Source organism: Amphimedon queenslandica, unplaced genomic scaffold (assembly GCF_000090795.2).
Source record: "Amphimedon queenslandica unplaced genomic scaffold, v1.1 AMPQUscaffold_13487, whole genome shotgun sequence".
Lineage (NCBI taxonomy): Eukaryota > Metazoa > Porifera > Demospongiae > Haplosclerida > Niphatidae > Amphimedon > Amphimedon queenslandica.
The window spans coordinates 456,480-457,790 of NW_003546277.1; positions in this window are offsets into that span (position 1 = coordinate 456,480).

The window sequence follows — 1,311 nt, forward strand, 5'->3', positions numbered from 1 at the left end:
GTCAAGTTGTATGGTAGTGTGTGTATTATATCATATTATACTGGCTCTATTGTTTTATGTAGGACAACCAGTCAGTATTTCAATGATCCATTCATTCATTATTGGTACGTGTGTATTATTATTATGTACACTCTATGTTTGTAGGTAATAAAGTTCTGCCCTAATCTTTATACATGTACATGTACATATGTATGCATTCTAGTGTACTCTTGTATATTTTAGGATATGACTCGGGATACTATTTCAAGTGTCGTCTGTACTTGTATTATACGTTCTAATGTACTTTTGTATATTTTTAGGATATTACTCAGTATATTGTTTCAAGTCTCGTCTATTGTTCAGTAAATATGTGTTCTTGTATTATTATCTATTTTACAAGTTATATTTATGTACTTGATTCATTCAGGATGTTTTAAGTATTGTCCAGTATATGATTATATTATTATTTATTTTACAGGATCATAAATACACTGAATTAAATCTTTATGTGGTAGTTATGTTATAAATGGAAATTTGTGATGTGTATTCTTTTCATTTTCAGGATATTATCAGTATTCTAAAGATAAGACTACCTACAGTACATCCAAGTGTCTGTTGCATTTTATGTGGTTATTCTTATACTATTATCTTATTGTTATTTCATGACATTTGAATTTATATTTTTCAGGTTGGTGTGTATCAATGGATCAGAGGCAGTTCTCTATTGGTTAATGATATCCACACACTATCATGTACATGTACATCCTTATCTGTAACATGTATTCTATTTCCCTTTCCTTAAGATTGCTACATAGACTCAAGCCAGCATGCAGTCTTCTTCAGCATCAATTCAGTCCACCTCTTCAGTGTATGGTAACAATGTATCTATTGCATGTTATTAATAACCTTGTATTACAGTGCTAATAATAAACGGCTCATTTTATCACTATTCATCCCATTACATGTAATAAAGCACTGTCCCATTGATCTTTACTTATTCTATTGTTTAAACATTTTTCTCTTTTTTTTATTTCTACAGGAATCAATTTTAAAGTTGGTTGAGTGTGAGGTAGAGTGAGAGTTAATAATGTATAATTACGCATGCTTATAATGTATTTTATGCATGTACAATATAATCCACACATGTCCTTCCACCCCCCCCACCCCCTCTAGTAGGTCTGACTGTTCTGGACTGGACTCAGGATCAAGTTTAAAGTTGGTTGAGTGTGAGGTAGAGTGAGAGTTAATAATGTATAATTACGCATGCTTATAATGTATTTTATGCATGTACAATATAATCCACACATGTCCTTCCACCCCCCCCCCCCCCCC